We start from the raw sequence: 22,800 nt of genomic DNA on the forward strand, positions 1-22,800 counted from the left end.
CTATGGATAATGTGTTGCTTATCTCTGGTAACTTTTGAGATTTTCCATTATCTTTAAGTTTTCTTTTCTTTATGTTTTTTTGGGGGGTGGAGGCAAAGAAAGAGAGAGAAAGCATGCAGAGGAGGGGCAGGGAGAGACAGAGAAATAGAATCCCAAGCAGGCTCCATATTTGGCACAGAGCCTGACACAAGGCTCCATCCTACAGACCATGGGCTCAAGATCGGAGCCCAAATCAAGAGTTGGATGTTTAACCTACTGAGCCACCCAGGTGCCCCTAAGTTTTCAAAAGTTTAGTTCTAATGTATGTTGGCAAAGGTTTCTTTCAGTTTATCTTGATTAGTGGTTAGTCAGCTCCTGGGATTTATAGGTTTTGTCTTTCACCAAATTTGGAGAGTTTTGTATTATTTCTTCAAATCAGTCACCTCCAATCTCTTTTGTATATCATGAAAATATGAACGTTGATGGGGCGCCTGGGTAGCTCAGTGGGTTGAGCGACCGACTTTGGCTCAGGTCATGATCTCACGTTTGTGAGTTTGAGCCCCGCGTTGGGCTCTGTGCTGACAGCTCAGAGCCTGGAGCCTGCTTCTGATTCTGTGTCTCCCTTTCTCTCTGTCCCTCCCCCACTCATGCTCTGTCTCTCTCTGTCTCAGAAATAAATAAACATAAAAAAAAGTGTTTATTAAAAAAAATATGAACGTTGGACCTTTTGTTTTTATACCACAAGTCCTTGAGTCTTCTGTTTATTTTTTTTTTCCAGACTTTTTTTCTCTGTGATATTCAGATTGGGTGAATCCTATGGTTTCATTTTCAAGTTAATTGAATCTATCTTTTGTCACCTCTATTACTGAGGCCATCCAGTGAGTTTTCTTTCTATCTTGTATTTTTCAGTTCCAAAATTAATATTTGGTTCTTTTTTTTGAACTTTATTTGTTTATTTTGAGAGAGAGAATGCAAGCAAGGGAGGGGCAGAGTGGGAGAGAGAATCCCAAGAAGGCTCCTCACTGTTAGCACGGAGCCCAATGCGAGGCTTGATCTCACAAACCATAAGATCATGACCTGAACTGAAATCAAGAATCAGATGCTTAATTGACTGAGCCATCCAGGAGCCCCTAGTTGGTTCTTTTTGTAAAATTAATTTCTACTTCTTTGTAGAGGAGATATATATAGTTGTTTAAAAAGAATTGTTAATTGTTGAAACATTTTTATTATGGCTATTAAAAATCCTTGTCAGATAATTCCAATATTTGATTCATCTCGGTGTTCATATCAGTTGATTGTCTTTTCATATTCAAGTTGTGATTTTCTTGGTTCTTGGTATAACAGATGTTGTTTTTGTTTTTCATTTATCCTGGACATTTTATCTATTATGTTAGGAGATTGGATATTATATAAGTCTTTCATTTTAGCAGTATTCACCTGTTGAGGTTTAACATGTGGGTGTTGGTCTATTTTTGTGGGCTGTGGTTCCAATATCAGTTTAATTTTAAGAGCCTTTGTAGTGTTATTTTGTCTGCTTGGTTAATCTGCTGCCACTGGGGTTCCCACTAGTTCCTGCTGGTTTCCCCAGATCTGACTGCAGGCTGTCTCTCAGTGAAGGAGTGAGTGTAGTAGAATCTGTTCACTGTCCACTCCTCTTCTTCTCCCCTACTGCTCTGATGTTTCGGGGGGGGGGGGGGGGAGGAGAGTCTCTGACCCACAGAGACAAAGAGGCTTCCAAAACCAGGACACTCTTTCCAGCTAGTTGTCTCCTACCTACTCCATCTGTCCCCTGTTTACATCAGCATCTCTTAGAGGAAAGGAAAAAGTCTCAGACTCAGCAAGGGAGAAGGCCTCCACTGGTAGCTTACTGCTGGCAGGGATCCCAAATAATTCTCCTTGTTGGTGGTGTTGTGCAGCTCAAATGATGTCGTCAGAAGGATGCCCTTCTATCTGGGGGAAGAAGGAGCTGCTTTTTGTCGCTAGCTCAGACATGCTGGGTTTGGGTGGACTTCCTCTGTTGGGTGGGGAGATACAAGATACTATTCTACTGCGCCGTTCCTCTCATTCTGGGATCCCAAACCAGACCACATTCTTATTACCACCTCTCAGAGTTCTCTTTTGTTGTTTCTTGAGTCATTTCCGGGATTTTCCATTGTGCTTAGCAGAGAGGGGCAGGGAAAACAGATCCACATCATTTTGCCCCTATCAGAAGTCTCTAGATATCATTCTAATAAACTGAGGGAAAGAAGACAAATCTCACATTCAGTGTGAGCCAATGCAATGTAAAGAAGTTAGGAGATTTTTTTTATTTTTATTTATTTTTATTTTTAGTGTATGGTAGACTATTATTCCTGAGATACATTTATTAAGTTTTCCATATATTGGAAACCTAATGTGGTTTACAAATGGCTCAGATTTCAAGATTTCCATTACAATGATGATGTGGGCTGTGGTGTTTATACCTTCACATAGAAGAGAAATTTGTGTTGTTACTCTGCCCAAGGAATGTTGTCACTCTCATGCCAGAACTTAAGGTCTTTCAGTAATATAGAAATTGGAATAAAAGAAGAATGATGAGGTGACTTTTAATGAATAATTGCACATTTGGTAAGGTATTGGAGAAGGAGGTTGAAGCCATGCCAACACTCCTAACTTGGAGGGTAAAAACAAGCCAAAGGAGAAGAAATAAATGCGTGTGATAAGGAAGCTGCCAGGTGCAGAGTCCCCTGCAGCAAGGCAGAGTACTGGTCACCAGTTTTTTATGTGGTAGATTTTCAGAAGGCCAAGCAGTGGAAAATATCTCCACAACTGTTAGCATAGTCGGGGGCCACACCTGATGGCCACAATAAACAAGCTTGACTTTTGAATGAGCTAACGTCGGGGGAAAAAAACCTCTTTAGGTTCATGGGAAGCCACCTCAAGCCCAAAGAAAGTCCCTACCGTGAAAAATCAGAAAGTTTATCTGAAGTAGTTTCTCTATAGAATCAAGAAAATAATTAGGCTATTACTGAGTTGTGTATTCACACATACCACAAAGCACATAAAAAATTGATTGTGCAGTCATGAAGAAGTAATAGAATGAGATTTCTAGAAATGAATGGAGGTTACAAATATTGCTAAGTAAGATGAACAACAGCTTGGATTGTGCAGAAAATCAAATAATGACTATAGACTCTGGATTCTGAAGGCCTGAGATGCGTGTATTTGCTCCAACACTCACATGCTGATTGATGTGGAAGGAAGAAGGGCAGGCAGAAAAGGACAGAGAGGAGAGGCGAGGCAGAGAAATGGATACAGATATAATTATGGTATAGACCTTACAGGGCTGAGAGAAGTTTTGTTTTGTTCGTAGTTTTCTTTTCTTTTTCTCCTTCTATAAAATGGAATAACCCTAATGGTTTGTTAAATTAGGGCAAAGAAACTAACTGAAAATGTAAGAGCAGGAAGAGGACATCCTAGAATAAATAGTAACAGGAGGAGGTCTGGAAGAAAGGCCACATGAACAGGGATTCTTTACTGAAATAATAAAGGAGAAGGATTTTGTGTCACTCAGGGTCTCATCAGGAAAAGAGAAACTAGTTTAAGAGTTCACAGCAGATGCTGTTATGGCAGGAGTTGGTTGTACCCATAATGGAGGAATTAAGGAGCAAAATGGACAGTGAGATCACAGTAGTAACAGACTAGCAACAGCAGGAAACACCCTGCTCTCAGGCAGGGGCCCGAGTGAGAATGTGATGTACCAGAGCCCACACACCATATACTACAAGCTGGAATGGTTGCAAGCCTGCCTGATGGGAGCTGGAGGAAGTGAGGAGAGGCGACCACTGAAAAGAAAATGCCCGAATCCCCATAATATTTTGGAGCAAAGAATGGCAATATGGGCTGTGTTTAGCATTGGCTAAGTGATGGGAGGATTCAAGGATGCTAATGAGGATGCTGTTAAAAATTTGTCAGTATTTATTCAGACCACATAGAGAGTTGGGTGATTTAAAAAAAAAATGGAAGGGGGGGAAAAAAAGGAAGAGAAAGAGAAATAACAATGTGTCTGTCACATCAAATGTGACATTGGGTATAGTTTGCCGAAGTGGCTCAGATAGGAATCAGATTGCTAGAGGTTCAGGTAGATATAGTTTGTAACGTATGGGCTGCAGATGACCACCAATTGAGCCAGAAATTAGAAATGAATGCAAGAAGAGAGTAAGAGAGTAATCGGGAGTAGTTATAACAAAGTGAGTGAATTTTTTTTCAATATAGTAAAAGTTATGCCCACATTCAGAAAATTAAAGGAAATGGCAAATTTCCTTTGACAGGTATTTAAGAGAACCTTATATAATTTTGTTTAAAAAGTGGTTTCAGTCACCTGTTTACATACCCTTCATTTTGATTCAGATGATTTTATTTCTTTATTTATTTTGAGAGAGAGAGAGAGAGAGAGAGAGAGAGAGAAGAGAGAGCAGGGGAGGGACAGAAAGAGAGCGAGAACCCCAAGCAGGCTTTACACTGTTCTACATAACCCGATGTGGGGGCTCAATCTCACAAACTGTGAGATCATGATCTGAGCCAAAACCGAGTCGGGTGCTTACTGAGTCAGATGCTCACCACTGAGCCACACAGGTGCCCCCGATTCAGCTGATTTTAAATGCTAACATTGAATGAGTAGGATTGAAATCAAGATATTTATAAGATCTTATAGAAATTTTGCAGGTATAGGGGCGCTGTCAGCACAACCTGCTTGGGATTCTCTTTCTTCCTCTCTCTGCCCCTCTCCTGCTTGCACACTCTGTCTCTCTCCCAAAAATAAATAAACTTAAAAAAAAAATTTGGAGGTGTAGCCTTAGCAACTGTATCTCCAAACATCCCAACAAGAGCCTCATGTTAATCCCTGGGAACATTTCCAAGCACAGTCTTACAATAGCAGTTGTGAAAACTGGGAGACAAGATTGTATACTCACAATGAGGGCAGTGTGTTGTCAGAGAGGATAAAAGCAAATGATGTACAGGTGACTTTAGCATAGACAACTATGTGCTTACATCTGGGAAGTATTCCAAAGGACAGATCCTGAAAAGACACCAAGCCCTGGCAATGGACTGGGCAGATAATCATGCAAGCTCTGTGATTCTATACCACTTACAATTTAGAGCAACTCAAGGGAGAAAACTCTAACAAGGAAACCACTGCAATAATTGAGCCATAATTATTAGCATTTTAAAGAGAACATTAAAATTAAACTCAATGTACTGTATCTGTTCTCTTTAAAAATGGGGCACCCTGTGGAGAGAAAGAACTCTGAGTAAAAAGTCATCCCAATTATAATGAAAATAAAGTAATATTGGAAATCTGGAGGTCAGGCGAGGTGTGGTAAGGTCATCTTCAGCATTTTGATTTATTTCAGAAGACTTGGCTATTTCTTGCCCACTCACAGCATTTGGAAAGAGTTAGTCCTATTTAGATTTCTTGGGATGCATTCTGTGTTAGTCTGCTTGGGCTGCCATAACAGATTACCCTAGACTGGATGACTTCAACAGCAAACATTTGTTTCCCACAGTTCTGGGGGCTAGAAGTCCAAGATCAAGGTACCAGTTAATCCGGTTCCTGGTGAGAGCTTTCTTCCTGACTCGTGTGGATGTCCTCCTTCTCACTGTGTCCTCACATGTCATAGACAGAGAGAAAGAGAGAGACAGAGAGAGACAGAGGCAGAGAGAGAGAGCTTCTTATAAGGTCATGAATTCTATCAGATTAGGAGCCCATCCTTATGATCCTACTTAACTACAGCCTAAAAGCCGTATCTCTAAATTGGATGTTAGAGCTTCAATATACCAATTTTGGGGTGACACAGTTAATCCTATGGCACATTCTAATAGTTTATTTGAGTCAGAGTCCTCAGCATGGTCTGTAAAGCCCAGGATGTGTGGCCTGGGCCCTAGGCTGATTCTCTAACATTTCTGTCCATTCTATATAAGCATCCTAAGCACTGGCTATTTCTTAAAATGCTAGATATAGTCTCTAGTCTCCTCCTGGGGCCTTTATATGCAGTGCTTTCTCAGCCTGCTGACATACTACTTTCTGTGCTTGGCTTCCACTCTTCAGTCAGATCTCTGCTCAAATGTTGCCGCTTTCAATCTTTAGGTACTTATTGTTTACTTTCATCAATAGATTGTAAATTCAGTGAGGAGACGCACTGTTTTGTTACTGTTTATTGTACAGTAAATAGTAAATAAATGTTTGTTGAATGAATAAATGAATCTAGAACCAAGTCAAGAAAGTAAAAAGCTTGTGAACCAACTCTATTTTAATTACATGCCAAAGAGGAATGAGTGTCTAGACTTCTTCTCATTTGTGTATAAGTAAAAGTCCCTTGGACCTGAGAGCCACTCATGAAGAAGGGTATGCCCTTCTCTCTCTCAATCTCTCTCTCTCTCTCTCTCTCTCTCTCTCTCTCTCTCTCTGGCCTTTCCAGCACACATTCATGAGTACACATATCTAATGCCTTTTTAGATTTCTGATATAATCAGTGTCATGGGAGTCCACATTACTACTCACTCACATCTCCAGTTTGGAGTATGCTCTCCCAAAAGCTTTATGAAATGGCAGTATTAAAGGGGTCTCTCAAAGGGGGTGAACCCTTATAGTCTCATTTTGGGAAATCCAAAATTAATTATACCAAACAGATAAAACAAGAACAACGACAACAAAAAACAACTCAATAATCTTTGTTGTAAAAAGCACGATTTGACTCTGGCTACTTTGAAAACACAGTTTGCTGGAAACCTGTCAGCAAAGCTGAATCCACAGATGATCCCTCCTCACCTCTTTGCATGGTATTGACATTCCTGGTAACAGCAGGGAGCAAAAAGCACAATCAGGGTAGCCGGGTGGCACATTTATAGAAGCCTATGGCAATTTATATAAGCCACTGTTCCAGAGGAATGGCTCTATCTTCTCCCAGTCCTGTCATTCCTTCCTGTGCTGAGATGGCCACCAGGAAGAACATGAGGCCGTGTACACAGGTGACACTATGCTATTTATGGTCTCCGAATGCAGTAACCACTCTTAACTTGCAAACTCAGCATACTTCCTTTTATTTACAATCTGTCACTTCTTGCTTCTCCATTCCTCAAAACAAACAAGCTTTCTCAATTTCCTAGACCTCCATAATCATGAAATATAGGCAAGTCAACCCAAAATGCTGTTTATATCGGTTGCATGTGGCATTTCTTTTTATAATATATTTGGCATGATAAGGCAGTTATAAAAATGCGTACTTGCAGTATCCTTTTTCCGTTTAACCAGGTTTGAATCCATTTGAATATAAGTGAGACATCTTATTTATCTTACATCTGTCAGCCAGCTATGTAAACTCATTTATTTTCCTATTAGCCAAAGCAATTTCAATAGAGCATTTAAAATTATCCAAGTAACTTATGTCCATATGATCACCTCACATAATATTACCAGCTTTCTAACAAATGATACTAACTTTTTAACTTACATGATGACGTATAAGTTTCACTAAAAATTACCATCAATTTTTATATAAAATGTTTTCTTATGCATTTTATCTGATGTTATGAAGGATATTGCAGCATGCAAGGGAAGCAGAGAGACTGAACTTGGAAATGCCAGGAACCTAAAATGTCGCAGAATGTTATAAGAGGAAGGAATGGCATGGCCAGGAAGTCACCACATTGGTGACTTCAGTGTTAGTCCCAGCATATTTATCAACAGAACTTTTTTTTACATTTACAAAAGTATCCCAGTTTGAATATTATATTATTGCTCTCGTAATGACATCAAGAGATATCAAGCTATTGAACTATTCATTAACTGGGCCAATTCCCCAAGATGAAAGAGCTATATGGGGGTGGTGAGGTGATTCATAACATCTTACTGACTTGTTAAAATAAGCCTGAGTGTAACTTATGAATCTGCTCATTCTTTCTTCTGCATTTTCTTTTGGGGAGAAACACACAGAGGGTAGGAACCCTTGGAAACTGAAGTTGAAATTTTACCTGAGACTCACTGGGAAGAAATTTGTGTACACCTCCTAGGATATGACTGATAAAATGTGTGAACAGAGAAAGGTTTAAAACCACTGCAAACTACAAAATTGAATGCAGGAAATTCCATGACGCTGAAAAAATGCCCTGGAAAACTGAATGAATAAGACATCTATAACTGGCCTCTCTAGTGATCAAAACCTTAATCTAAAGAAAGTGTTTTTTCATCTATATGGACATAACATTGCTTCCATTGATGAAATGATCCAAACCAAGGAAATATTTTCTTTTGTGCTCCCACACAAATTCAGGGAAAGGTAACAGAAGCCTGACCAGCTGCTGCTTCCCCCTCTTAGTTTAGCTTCAGAATGAGAACTACTGCTTCAGATCTGAGCCAGGAGACTTCAGTTATTAGGTTTAGTTTCGCTATTGTTGTCATCATCCTGCAAGAAATGGTAATTTGCGTTCTGCAGATCCTTGAGAAAGAAATACTCATGTGTATTGCCTGAGTTCACTGTGAACAACTCTCTAGGCAGAAGTGAGATAAAACTGAAACAAATTAGTTCGACAACAGGAAAATATGTACAATGGAAAGGATAATTATTTCTTTTTTTTCTTTCTAGTATTCCATTAGTTAGGATTGTTATCTTTTGTGTTAAATTTCAGATTTTTCTACCAAGGCAAGAGAGTGTTCTGCACATAAAATAGAAAAAAAAAATGGCTAGCATTAGAGCTTTCTTAATGTTTCGAATAGGTAAGTTTTGCTTTAATAAATATAAATCATTATTCTAACAATTTATCTGAAATGCTGTGATTGCCTTGATACTGGAAAACAAAAGCTTATTTTACATATATATTTATATATATATTTATATATATATATTTATATATATATTTATATATATATATTTATATATATATTTATATATATATATTTATATATATATTTATATATATATATTTATATATATATTTATATATATTTATATATATATTTATATATATTTATATATATATATAATGTATGTATTAAAGTGTAAAATAATACAGGTGTGCAAATTATGGCAGCTTAGTAAGTGAAAGATATCTTTATTGAAGCATAGTTACCATACGGTATACCATATAGTGATTCAACAATTCTATACATTTCTTGGTGCTCATCAGGATAAGTGTACTCTTAATCCCCTTCACCTATTTCACCCATTCCCCTTCCACCTCCTCTCTGGTAACCACCAGTTTGTTCTTTGTACATAAGTATCTGGTTTTTTGTTTGTTTGTCTCTCTCATTTTAACAATGTTATTCTATAAGTATGTGATTTTTTTCAGGAGTGGGGGGCAAGCATGAAACTATTATACGATAAAGGCAGCAAAAATTTCAGAACAGCCAGGCCCGCCCGAAGAAAATAAGGGAAAGGGAGAGACAGGGAGAGAGAGAGATAAGCAGAGAGACAGAGACAGAGAGAGAGACAAAGACTGAGAAGGAAAAGGCAAACCATTTGAAGTCAAGAATTTTGAAAAGTTAATAATAGTAGAAGTGGAAGGAAAGTGCAAGGATGGAATTAATCAGGGAAAAAAAAAACCCAGAGAACACATTTGAAATGAATGTAGCAATAATATGTAAATCCAAATGTGATTTATTTCAAAAACAGTAAAATCTAAGCTAGTCAGGAAATGATAAGGGAGAAAGTATAGACACAAAAGATTAGACAGGAAATGGAAAAGAACCAAAGAAACAGAGGAAATTAAATGAATTAAACAATTTATCACTTTTTCGAATCAATTTGAAAGCTGAATATAATAAATGAGATACTGGGAAAATGCAAATTGCTAAAATCAACAGTTGAAGTGAAAGAAAACATAAACAGACCAATTTCAGTAGGGAAATTAACATGCTCAGAAAGAAAACAGCCTCCTCCTGACCACCGCATCTCTAATATCCTGCAAAAGGCCAAGAAGCAGAGGTTATTACTGGTGAATTTTATCGATACTCCAAGAAATTGATCATGCTGATGCTATTTAAACTTGACCAGAGTACTGAGAGCAAAGGAAAAGTTCAAAACTATTTTTAAAAGTCAAACATAGCCTTGATATCAAAACCAGACAAATCAGTTCAAAGAAAGAAAACTCATTTAAAAATATTGATTTATAAGTCTCAAATAAAATAGACTCCAGCAAAGAGCTAAATTAGGAAATACCATAGAAAACTAGTTTGTTTCCAGAATAAAAAAATAATGTTAAGAAATATATGTATATAACATAACATGAAACATATACTAGTATAAAAACGTATGCAACATAGCATAGAATTAGTATACAAATTATACATTTAATTAATACAAAAACATTTACAAAAGCTGGATTGATGGCCAGAAGACATATGATAAAATTTAAAATATATTTTTCATTAAAATCACTTACCTTTCAAGAAAATAGGATTTGTTTAGTGTAATCTTTAATAAAGGAACACTGAAAAAACATTACATTCAGAAAATATAAATGATTTGTATCACTACCACCACTATTACTTAAAATTATTTCAGAAGTACTAAATACACAAGAAAACTGCGCTTAAAATATGCATAAAACATCTTCTTTAAGGAAAAGATCCACTTATCCTTATTTATAGATGATGAGGGGTGCCTGGGTGGCTCAATTGATTAAACTTCTGACTCTTGATTTCGTCTCAGATCACAATCTCACAATTCCTCAGTTTGAGCCCCGCGTTGGGCTCCGCGCTTAGAGTGTGGAGCCTGCTTGGGATTCTCTCTCTTTCTCTCTCTCTCTCTCTCTCTCTCTTCCCCCCCCCCCCCCAAAATAAATAAATAAATAAGAGATGATGAGATCATATAGCTGGTCATTCAAAATATTTAAATCTAAACTCTATTAGAAACTCTTGAATTCATCAGTGTAGGTACAAAAGTAATGTACCCAGCATTCGTATTTACAAACAGCAACCTCTTAGATATTAGAGATTCCATTTACAGTAGTAAACACGTGCAAATTATAGAAATAAACATAATATCCAAACCTAGAGGAAGAAACTTTAAATACCCATCAGTTGTTCATAACTGTGTAATTAACCACCTCAAAATTTAATGGCTTAAAACACAATAACATATTCACTCTGTTTCTGTTGGTCAGAAGTTTGGGCTGTGCTCAGTGGGAATGACTCCTCTCTATTCCATGTGGTGGTGTTGGCCTTAACTGTGTCTCCCTTTGGCCCCTCTTCCTCTAGGAGGATAGCCTGGGTTTATTCACAGGTGGCAACAGCCTTCCAGGTGAGAGTGTAAACCACAAGATTATTTTAGGTTTAAACTTGGAACTTGCAGGGATCCACTCAGAAGTTGAGAGTTGGTATAAAGATTATTTGAAGCTGAAAATATTTGAGATTTAACAGATGTAGAAAGAAGCTTTCTCAGAGCATCCCTGATCTGACCAAAAGCAGAAACTTCTGAGAAGTGAAGACTGACATAAATTCCCTTTTCAGGGCACCATCTACTCCCAGGAGAGAGGCCGAAAGTGAACCTACTAAAAATCCCTCTCTGGGCCCTGAAGAAGACCCCTCATACCTGTATAGACAAATGTTATCACAAGCTTTCTTATTTCCCATTTGTTCTAAAGATCATTTTCTTTCCTTCCTTCCTTCCTTCCTTCCTTCCTTCCTTCCTTCCTTCCTTCCTTCCTTTCTTCCTTTTAACATTTATTTATTTTTGAGAAACAGAGAGAGAGAGAGAGAGAGAGAGAGAGCGCACACAAGCTGGGGAGGAGCAGAGAGAGTGAGTGAGACCCAGAATCTGAAGCAGGCTCCAGGCTCTAAGCTGTCAGCACAGAGCCCAACACAGGGCTTGAATTCAGGAACCATGAGATCATGCCCTGAGCCCAAGTTGTACACTTAACCAACTGAGCCACGAGGAGCCCTGCATTTCTCTTTCTTTAAAAGACCTATTTGTACTTCCAACAGAAGCCATTTCTCTTCTTTCCTTTCCCCTACTAATGTAGGTTTATAAACCTTCACCTTTAACCATTTAACAAGCTAGCTACTTCTTTTGTTGGCTCCTGTGTGTGTATGAATAAACACATTTCCCCTGTTAATCTAGATTTTGTCAGTTTATTTGTAGATTCCAGGTACCAAACATGAGAGATAGAAGAAAAAAGTTGTTTTTTTTTTTTTTTTTTTTTTTTTTTTTTTTCCCCTAACAGACTTAAGATACAAGCCCAGCCTGGGAAAATAGATTCCATCCCTTTTGGGGAAGAGCTACAAAGCATTTGTGACCACTTTTAATTTACTTATATTTACAAAGGGAGTTAAATAAGACACCTAAATGCCTGGTTCTTAGTCAATGAGAGAAAATGTTGTAAGCCTTTCAGCTCTTTCAAAAGGCATCTATAAAATTAATGGGATTGATAAAATATTGGCTAATTCTTTTGTTTCTTTGACACTTGATGCTAAACCTCATATGTGAAAATATGTAAGAGTTGGTATAAATAGTGACAAAAATAATTATGATAATGGTAAGTCAAGATTAAAGCAAAAAAAATTAATTAGTGGTAATGTTTCTACAAATATGAAAACATTACAAAAATACAGTAATAGAAACTTTTGATGTTGGCACGGAAATTGGCAAATAGGTAAATGAAATGGACTGAAGATTTCATAAAATATACTAACCATATGACAAAGTCATCATTTAAAAACACTAAGAAAGCTATGAATTAGTCAATATACAGTTAATGGATAAACCAAGTAAAAATAAAATGCTAGATCTGTACATTTTTTACACCACACTCCCTTGCAGAAAAATAAAGCTAGAGGACAATAGAGAGAAATTTCTTTTATAATCTTGGAGAAGAAAAGGTTTTCATAAATAAAAAAAGAATACAGAATTTATAAGATAAATTGTATTATGCAGAATTAAAAATGTATGTATAGAGGGGTGCCTGGCTGGCTTAGTCGATGGAATGTGGGACTCTTGATCTTGGGATCATGAATTCAAGCCCCACATTGGGTGTAGAGATTACTTAAAAATAAAATCTTTTATTTATTGATTTTTAAATAAAATATTAAATCAAATCTGATAAATATCTAGAGAACAATTATTACTCTATAAAAAGTCTACCACAAATCCAATAGCAAATAGAATGGGCAAAGGATATGAGTAGGGAGTGCAGTGGTTAATTCTGTGTGTCAATTGGACTGGTCTCTGGGATGCTCAGACAGCTGGTAAGACATTTCTGGGTATGTCTGTGAAGGTGATTCTAGAAGAGCTTAGCATCTTATTTAGTTGGCTGAATAAAGCAACCTGTCCTCACCAATGTGGATGAGCATCATCCAATCTGTTAAGTGCAAAATGGAACCAAAAGGCAGACAGGGTGAATTCTCTCTTCTTGAGCTGGGCTTTCATTTTCTTCCAGAGTTCCTGGTTCTTTAGCCTTTGGACTCCAGGAATTGCTAGTTTGAAATACACAAATGATTATTACAACAAAACAAACTCTGTAAAGGTACTTTAATTAAGTGCCCAGAACTGAACCCAACATACTGTTACTGTGCTAAACTATTATAGAATAGAGAGTATTTTTCTGCTTTTATCGTAAATAACAATAGACCAAGAAAAATAAGTTAGCTGCTTGTTCCAAGAAGTACTTGTTCCTATGAACCAACTGAACACTTAAACCACAACAATTTCCTTATTAAAGCTCGTTTTAAACACCCTTGTTTCACTTCATTGTGTCCATTAATCCAAAATTATTAGGTCATACATTTTCCCTGCTTCATCTCAACCAGTTCCCCATTTTGCAAGACTTAGCTCAAAATCACCAACAAAGACTAAATCCAAATTTTCCCATTTTGAGACACTATTGGTTAAGAGGGTGATTCTCTACTGCTCAACTCTGAGTAACAGATTTTATTGAGTCTTTTGGGGAGTTGACAGTTGACTACATCAATAAAGACAGTGCAAAAAAAAAAAAAAAAAAAGACATTGCAAGAGATAGGTCATTTAAGCAAATGTTAAAATGAAGTGCTCCTGGGTTGGCAGTTAGCCTTCTGTGGGCTGCGACCCATCTCATCACCTTTACCTAAATGATAACATGTTTCAGAACTACAGTCATTCAGTGTCACTTTTCTGTATATGGATATAGAAACTGGTTTCTAAGGATGTTAATTGAATAGTCAACATTAAAACATGGAATTAAAGACATGGGGCTAGAATTGCTGTTTCCGAACTTTCAAACTTAAATGTTCTGTTAAAATAATGCTTATTGCTGGAGAACTCAGTCTTTTTTTTAAATAAAATATAAGCCTCAAAATTATCCTGTTAAATTTGAAATGTTGGCTGAGGCATTTTAAAAATGGTACTGTAAGTAATAATGTTACCGAAATGTGGTTCATTTATTTTAGGGGTATATGTAAAATTTTGCAGTAGAGTTTCTCAAACTTACTTGACAGTAAGAATTTCTTAAAATTATTATTAAAATTTATGTATGTTTGGCCCCTCCTCAGTCTATTGAACAAGCTTATAAGAAGGTGCCTGGAACTTGCTTTTTTATCAAGTTGTCAGATGTTTCTTGACTTAAGGCAAGTATGGGAAATGATGATGCATTTTAGGCCAGTGGCTCACAACCCTGTCTGTACTTTTTAGTAACCTGGAAACAGTTTTAAAAACACTCACGGCTACCTATATCCTAAACCAATTAAATTAAAATTTTAGGGGGAGATGGGGTACCTGGGTGGTTCGGTCGATTAAGTATTTGACTCCATTTTGGCTCAGGTCATGATTTCAAGGTGCAGGTTCAAGCCCTACATGGAGCACTGTGCTGATGGTGCTGAGACTGCTTGGAGTCCTCTCTTTCTTTATCTCTGCCCCTCCCCCACTTGTGTGCACACGCACTTTCTCTCAAATAAATAAACTTAAAAAAATTAGGGGAAGAGATGCAAGCATGTACATTTTTGTATCTTCCCGGGTTAAGCTAATGTGCCCATAGGACAGAGACCTAGTGTATCAAGCCAATGAGAAAAACTTCTCATTTATGTGCATACAAATCTTAATAAAATGTAAATTCTGATTCAGTGGGTGTGGGGTGGGGTCTGAGATTTTACAGTTCTAACAAGTTTCCAAGGGAGGCTGATGCTGCTGTTCAGCAGACCACATAATGAGTAGCAAGAAATTAGAACAGTGATTCTCTAAGCCTGATCCCCAGACCAGCAGCATCAGGCTCACCTGGGAACTTGGAAGAATACAAACTCTTGGGCTCCACCCTGTTTCTACTCAGTCAGAAACCCTGGGGCCCGGATCTTGGCTTCACAAGGCACCACCCTACCTCTCACAAAAATAGCAGATTCATAGTCATTTACTTTATACACTGAGCTTCCAGCAATGATTTTGCTCAAGAGCAGTGATTAATAATTAAAAATACATATGTAGCTAAATAATTAAAAGCCCCACATTTACAGGAAAATTCTGATTATAGAATTAAACAGCCAAATTTTAAATTGTAGTTCAATTTTCTCTTGCTTATGGCAACTTGGTGAATCATGTAACCTTGAGCCTTCAATTTGTTAACTGAAAAAATGCTAAAATAACCTTCCTCAGCTACTTTACAGGTTAGCTGTGAGGAAACAAGTTTTTACAGGTAGTGGAAATATACACTTGGTAATGACAAGTAGGTGCATAAAGAAATATATAATTAAACTTTTAAACTTGGTTCTGGCTGCACAGACTTTTCAATCTATTCAGAAACAAAAGTTCATTAACCAACACTAAAGAAAGCAAAGGAACAAAAGAAAGTATAGAAACATTTACAGAAGACCAATTGGGTGCTTTCTGTATCATAATTTATTTTTCCAGCATCCTAATAAATTACAAGTGAGTAAATTGGGATTGCAAAGAAATTAAGTGAATTGCCTTTGAAGCTACATTAATGGGCTTTTGCATCAAAAGATCTAGGTTTGAGTAATGTCTGTCAGTAGCTATGTGACCATTGATTCAAACTCTGTTGTAGTGTGTCTTTACTGAAGTGGATATAATATCTGTCCTACAAAATACTTAGTATCTATAAATTTAATGTGAAATTGCTGTAAAAATTTCAAAGATTTTTAGTGATGTGAGGCATTGTCATGCAAAATAGCACAAAATAGCATGTAAGAAGCCTTATGGTAAAGACTTTAATATTTTCAGATTCGCCTAAGTTTGCCTTAATTTCTCTGACTTATACATACATGTATCATTGGTAATGTTGAGTTGTAGAATATAAATTCATCTTCAATCTTCATTTCCATACATTTTAATTTCATAAGTTATTTCTTACGAATATTATTTATTCAGTAATCAGGAGAGGACTCTGAATATAATCATGTTGAAGTTTTCTGTCTGATTGCTGTGTCATTTTCATTTTATTGGGAGGGAATTCATCTACTAGTGTTGGTTTTACTGGTAGCTTCTCTAGTTCAATTGTATTGATATATTCAGAGTTTTGTTGTGCTGGTGTTTAGGGACAGGCTCTCTCTCCCCATCAGATCCTCACTCTTGTAGTTTTGCAGTTGCTTTCACACAACTTCGCAGGGCTCCCAGTTGAGAACAGCATCCTGCCTGTGGCTCAGTTCCTCCTCCACAGTGACTGCAGGATTGCTGCTGATTCAGTGGCTGAGCTGGCAGGGGTGTCTCTCTCCTGCTGCTTCCGAAGAAAGCGGATGTGTGTGAGCCATGTTGCCAGGCAGGGGTTGTCAGAAACATTTTTCAGCTCTCTTACTTTTACAAGTAAAGGTCCTTTATCATGCCCTGCTTTTAACACAGTGATCCTGACTCTATTTCCTCACCTTTTGTGGAGAATGTTTATTCCTTATAACCCTAGATGAGTCAGATTCTCAGCTGCTTCTACCTGCTTCTATACCTGGAGCCTGGAGTGCTCATGGCTTTAGTTCTGCTTTGTGCTGTGTTTTCTGATTTTTAGAGACATTTATTTACTTAATTTTAGAGCATGGCCATATCTTTTTTTTTTTTTTAAATTTGCCTTTTATCAATCATTATTCTATCTTTAGAGATGAGGAAAAGCCTCAAAATATAACTTTTAATGCCAGCTTACTAGGGAACACGGTGTCAATTTTATGAACTGATGCTAAGAGATATAAGGGTTAGAAGAGGGGAGAAGGTATCACGGGAAAACGTCTGCTAGCACCCACATAGGCAGAATCAGATCATTACATGAATTTCTGTGTGTTGGCTCTGTGGGTACTGAAGCAATGCCTGCTCAGCCTCAGTGCTAAGGGGGCTGAGACAGTCCTTTGTTCCTCTTTTACTGTTTTCCACGTCATTGCTTTTCCTCATGTGTTAGCCCTTGGGGAGGGGGTAGTGATCTTGTTTGGTCTTTATAGCACCTGTAAATTGGCCATTCTTCAGTTGAATGTCTCCCCAGCTGACTGTGACTAAATCGGATCAACCTTTGCAACTTGATGGACTTTCCTACACTCTGTCATCAAGAAGGCTGAAAAAAGAGGGACAGGAAAGTTGTCCATATGTAGGCTTTTCCTAAAGGCACATTCACTTACCCCATGCCCTGAATGCAAAACTCACCTGTCCAGCACTAAGTTATAAAATACATTAAAAAACAACAACAACAAAAAACAAACAAACATCAATTAGAAGTCCTGAGTAGAGTTTTTTGTCACCTTTTCAATTGATTGGGTTATATTAACTATATTAACTCTTGGGCATTAACTGAATAAAATTATTTTGTCATATTATTCCTGGTTTTATCTCAAAGGAGGTATAGGTCTCCTTATCATTGGAAACTTATCCTGAATACAATGTCCCAAAATGACTCTATGAGAAAAATCATCATATATATATATATATATATATATATATACACACACACACACACACACACACATATATATGTGTATATGTATATATATACACAGTAGTATGTATACACAGTATATACTTATAATATATATAATATATTAAACATATAAATATATAAATATATATGTTTTTATAGTATATAATGCATATATTAAAATTTAACTGGTTTATTCTCAAAATCATTACTGAGCTTCTGAATTTATTTTTGAGAAAATGGGAAATATGTGTAGATTTAGAGGTTTTTATTGTATTATAAATTATCTGGAAGCATATAGAAGTCATTGCAATATAGTGTATCTAAACATAAATAGAATATTTAGAGAAAATAAATATAATAATTATAATATGTTTTTTTCATTAGGGTGTACTTTTTGTTTTAACTGACAATCTGGAAAAATAATTATCTATCAATTATGTAAGTAGTGGATTAATCAGTGTGTAGGTTAATAGTGATTTAAAATAGTAATCGTGTGGGATGTTTAAAAAAGGAACAGACTATTAAATTTAACTTTTTTTTTCCTTAATAATATTAGCAGAGGTCAGACCATCAATGAAGGAGAGGCTTTGCTTGCTTAACAAAGCAAGTTTTGGAACGCTTACTTTATTCTGCTCCTGGATTGGTTCCAGCAGTGAGAAATTCTTTGGAGAATGTATTCAATATGCATTGTGTTTCCAGGAAGGACAGAGTTGAACTGGTTCACTCCCACCCTGTTAAATTTGGGCTTCAATGCATGAACCCAGGAACTTGCATAAGACTGATCTCTGAAATAGCCTCTGATAGCAGAATGGAAGAAATGGGCCAAAGTGAAACCAATCTGTTCCCAAGAAATGAGCTAACATCTTGTTTCTCATGGTTCAGACATCCACTCTATGAAAGAATCTTATCTTGGAAGGGTCTTCAATCAAGAGGATATGGTGGAGGAGTTGGATACCCTCCAACAGAGAATTCCCTGAGCCCTCCATATGTGTTTATAAGGATGTTTTGCAACATGAGAGCTGGCTGGGAGTAAAGACTGAAAAGATATAGATAAACCCTAAATTTTATGGTATAGTGATAAGAACATAAAACCTGAGCTCTCAAGTTCAAGTTTCTTTCTTAGTACTTTCTCTTTTGGAATCTTGGGCAAGTTAGGCTTTAGTGCCTTAATCTGTAAAATGATTACAGGTATATAAGCCTCATACTGTAGCTAGTGATTATCAAGTCAGGGGACTCCACACAGTTAAGAATATGAGGGTGGGAGATGAGAAATGGATGCTGTTCCTCCCCCCTCCAATGAAGGACCTCTGGATTCATCATCTGTACCAGTGAGGTTTAATTTGAAGAAGGGTTGACTAAGAAAAGAAAACCAGGGGGGTGCCTGGGTGGCTCAGTCAGTTAAGCATTCGACTTCAGTTCAGGTCATGATTCAGCTCAGGTCAGTTCGAGTGCCGTGTTCTGCTTTGTGCTGACCACTTGGAGCCTGGAACCGGCTTCAGATTCTGTGTCTCCCTCTCTCCCTCTCTACCCTTCCCCACTTGTGCTCTGTCTCTGTCACTGTCTCTCTCAAAAATAAATAAACATTAAAAAGAGATTTAAACATAACATGAAAACCAGGGATTATGAATGTAAAATTTAAGGGACAGAATAATGGTTTTTCATTTCAGGTTTTCAATCCCAGAAAATTTAGGACTATGAGGTCATAACAGGGAGAGACAGGCCTAGCAGTATGGGGTTGTCATAATGGAAATCTCAGCAAAACTGTGTGTCTCTCAAAGAAAGGAGAGAAACAAGAGTCAGGGCAGAGCTGAAAGTAGGTGTACAGAGGTAGTGTGGTATTTCTAAAGAGGGTGGAATTTGAAGTCAGAAAGTGAGTTTGAGAAATGGCTTGGGTAGGCTTTGGCTCAGAATTCACTTTAGGCTCAGAATTCTCATTGGGGAGCAGCCACTGTAGCCAGGCCTTTCTCTTTCATCTTCTCCCTCAGCTTCTGCCCTGCATCCATGCTTTACTGTCTGCCATTTCTTTGAACCTAGAAAGCTCACCCATGTCTACTTCTTTGGGCACATGGTTCTGTTTTCCCAAAGTGTTTCCAAGGGGGCTCGGAGTTCCAGGACAGCAGGGCCCAAATCTTCCTTTTTAATATCTCCAGAATTTACCACAGTCACACATAGAATAACATTGGCACCCAAAAAGTGTTTTTCAATGCATAGAACAAGAAAGGAAGAACAGAAGAAAGGAGGAAGGAGGGAGTGAAATAAAGTGGTTTAGTATTGATTTAGCCCTACCCAGTCACACACGTATAAGACAAATTTTACTGGTAAGATCAAATCTGTGGCTAAGGAGCTGAGTGGTGAGTTAGGGATGTGGCAAGGCAATAATAAATTGATGATATGTCTCATTAACACAGGTTTTCAAATCAGTGAGCTAATAAGCTTGCAACCTAGGAAGGTGAGGATTGAGAGAAAAAGAGAAGGAATATAGGGAAGTGTGTGTTTTAAGGCTGTGAACCCCAGCTGTGCCCTCCAAAGTAGGCAGTATGCACTACCATTCTATATTGACTTTCCACATACTATCTGTGGTGATAAAGGTAAAAAAGATGAGCAAGTTAAACAGCAGAACAACCCAGGCATCAGGCAAGTCAATGCTTTAACTTTCTGCTAAAATAGCACTTAGCCAGGCAATTTACTTTTTGGACTCTTTGGCCTGCCATATGGGTAGCAAATTCCCCCACAGCCATTAACTCAAACCCAGTTGAAGTACTGGAGATGATCCAAGAAGTGTTTCCTTTCACCATCACTTGTCAAAGCTAAGATCCTACACCTATATAAAACTGTCCCGTGATTTGACTCTGCAATTCAGAGATCTCATGAGGGCCTTAACAGGTTTTCCCACTGTAAATTTCACCACCCCATCAAGCTACTCCTAACTGTTCTGAGCCATATAAAAACTCCCTCTGTTAATATCCTTCCTCTCATACTTAAATCAGTGGCACTTAGACTTTCTCTTAGTAAAATAACTATTTGTTGGTGTCAGAGTTGTTAATGCAGAATTTAATGTGGAGCATCAGTGTGATCGAATAGCTCCAGAAAAATGAGTTCAGATGGAATGGATTGGAGTTCTGTGTTGAGGCTGTACTGATGCTAGTTCCACAATAGCTGACTGGGAAAAGAAAATGAATAGAGGTCAGAAAATTGGGTTCTAGTTTTAGCATGAAAAAGCTGTGTGAACTTCATCAACTCAGCTCACCTATCTCACCTAATGTTTCTAATATACAAAACAAGGCAAGGGATGCCTTTCAGTCTTAAAATTATTCAGAGTGAAGTAATTTATGAATCTTGTAATTTTAATCTTGATAAATTAAAAATGGTTTTCTGCATCAAAGATTGAAAGAAAAATGTCAACAAAAATTTTTGAGGAGCATGGATTCATGTAGCTTAATATTGCACAAAGAGCCTGTGTTATTCATTAGGGCATTGATTGGTTATTGACTTGATGTAAGAGAAAAAAGATCTATAATAAATGAAGAAATAATGTGAAAGCCACATCCTTAAAAGTTCAAACATATTCCCATATGTGTATGTCATTTCTCTACTTTATTTAACACAATTTGAACAAAACATTTCATTGTTATGCCCCAACTACTCTGCTGGCTGAAGTAAATATTGGATTCCCCAGATATAAAAAGATTTTTCACCTTTCAAAGGGACTTTGTAAGGTTCCAGTGACCTGTTCCTTAGGCAAACAAAATGTCTTTTTCTGCACATAATTTTGACTTGAGAGAAGGTAAATTGAAGTGACATTTTAAAATTTAAAATTAGTTTTAGTAAATCCAATATTGACAATGTACTACTTGGGGGCACCTGACACTTGAAAGATCAGAGATCAGTTTTTCCTCAGAGAAATCCTGCTTTGTTTGTGTCAAGAATATTTATTTATTTATTTATTTTGGAAACCTTGACTGTGAAACTGAACATCAGAAATAGCAAGTTGATAAAAATAATATGATGCTTATTTTTTTTTATGTTTTCAAAGTACTTCCATATGACTAAATTTAATTATCATAATTTTTGTAGATTTTTAAAGTGACATATAACATAAGGTTAAATATATAAATCTTGTGTGTGAATTTTTCTCAAATGTAAAAACATCTGTAAGTACCACCCAGATCAAAGTAAAGGACAATATTAGCAGATCAGAAACTTCCTTTGTGTCTTCTTCCAGTTAATTCCTACCCCATAGTTATACAGAGTCTTTTATAACATAAATTTTCTGTTTCTGAACTTCACATAAAGAATTATATAATATGTGCTATTCTTTTCATCTGGCTTCTTTATCTCAACTTTATTATTTCTATCAGATTTATTCATGTTGTTATATGAATGTTATATGTTATACCAGAATTTTTTCCCGAATTTCTGTATTTTATTATATCCCATTAATAAATATACCCAGTTTATCAATTTTAACGTTGATATGTGATTAGACTATTGCTATTTTATTATGAACAACACTGCTATCAACGCTCATGTACTTACATTTTGGAATTTATTTTCTGTATGTGGGATAAAATTGTGTGTACTCTATTTAGTAGTAGTTACTGCCACAAGTTTTCCAGAGTAGTGGCTGCAATATTTATTTACATGCCCACTAGCAGTGTCAACACTGATTTCTGTTAACATATTATCAGTGTTTTTCAAATTAACGTTTTTAGTTTAAATATGAGCATAGTGATATCCTGTTCTGTTCTTAATTTTAATCCCCCTAATGTAAGTTATATGAATATGTTTTTGTATTGTGTTCTATTAAACTTATCTCTTGAATTAAGTTCTATTAATGCAGAATTTTCAATTCTAAAATTTCCAGAATATGTTTCCAGTTTCCTGCTGAAAATATTTTTTTTATTTTTTCTTTTAATTTTTGTTTAAGGTTTTCATTTATTTTAGAGAGAGAGAGAGAGAGAGAGAGAGCGTGTGCATGAGCGGGGG

The 22,800-nt window shown here is 36.8% G+C and overlaps 1 long non-coding RNA gene across 2 annotated transcripts in view; it reads right to left on the reverse strand.

Moving 5' to 3' along the window:
• LOC109278843 (uncharacterized) overlaps nt 1-22,800 on the reverse strand; it is a 33,934-nt gene that overhangs the window by 10,115 nt on the left and 1,019 nt on the right. The window contains exons 1-3 of one of the 2 annotated variants that reach the window (XR_002085854.2): nt 16,193-16,747; nt 13,288-13,426; nt 10,396-10,443 (exon numbers count right to left, since the gene is read on the reverse strand). This is a non-coding gene — a long non-coding RNA (uncharacterized LOC109278843). Of the gene's footprint in view, nt 1-10,395; nt 10,444-13,287; nt 13,427-16,192; nt 16,748-22,800 lie in introns of those variants that run through there. The other variant, XR_002085853.2, reaches the window with a different exon arrangement.

This window comes from Panthera pardus, unplaced genomic scaffold (genome assembly GCF_024362965.1).
Source record: "Panthera pardus isolate Hobbes unplaced genomic scaffold, ASM2436296v1 HiC_scaffold_10, whole genome shotgun sequence".
NCBI classification, from domain to species: Eukaryota; Metazoa; Chordata; class Mammalia; order Carnivora; family Felidae; genus Panthera; species Panthera pardus.